We start from the raw sequence: 865 nt of genomic DNA on the forward strand, positions 1-865 counted from the left end.
TGAGCAGATCAGCGAAAAAGTTAAGAACGAGAAACAACATCATTCAGAAGCTGTGTGGCTCTACATGGGGTTCATCCGCCACTGTTCTTCGTATCTCAGCGCTGGCACTTGTTTATTCTGCTGCAGAATACTGCGCTCCAGTATGGCTCAACAGCGCCCACACTGGACTAGTAGATGTCCAACTAAATTCAACCATGCGAATGATATCGGGGACAATCAAACCTACCCCCCTCCACTGGCTCCCTGTGTTGAGTCACATTGCTCCACCACAGCTGAGAAGAGAAGGAGCTCTAGTACGAGAGTATGAAAAAATAAACCAGAATCAAGATCTCCCTGTCCACAAAGATATCCCAGACCTCCAAATCAACCGACTTTCCTCCAGAAATCCACCCTTGCACAGAGGAATGCTGCTATCTGAAAACAATTTCAATATCAGTACCGAATGGGAAACTATGTGGAAAAACTCAATCTCGTCAGAATATTCAGATCTGCCATGTATTCAATCAAGACCACCCGGATTCGACCTCCCAAGAAAAACATGGACTAGACTGAATAGAATTCGATCAAACTGTGGCAGATGTGCCGATTCTTTATACAAATGGGGTATCTCCAACTCTCCAAACTGTGAATGTGGTGCTCCTAAACAAACAGTACAGCACATTATTCAAGAATGTCCAAGAACATCATATCCAGGTCCAATGAAAGATTTCCTCACTGTCACAGATCCTGCCATTTCATACATCAATAACTTACCTGTTGACTTATAAGTACATACCTGCTTGACCAAATCATGATTATTATATTTGACTAGGATTTATTTATTTATTTTATTTTATTTTTTTTTATTTTATTTTTTATTTTTTTT

Source organism: Diaphorina citri, unplaced genomic scaffold, assembly GCF_000475195.1.
Source record: "Diaphorina citri unplaced genomic scaffold, Diaci psyllid genome assembly version 1.1 scaffold3072, whole genome shotgun sequence".
Lineage (NCBI taxonomy): Eukaryota > Metazoa > Arthropoda > Insecta > Hemiptera > Psyllidae > Diaphorina > Diaphorina citri.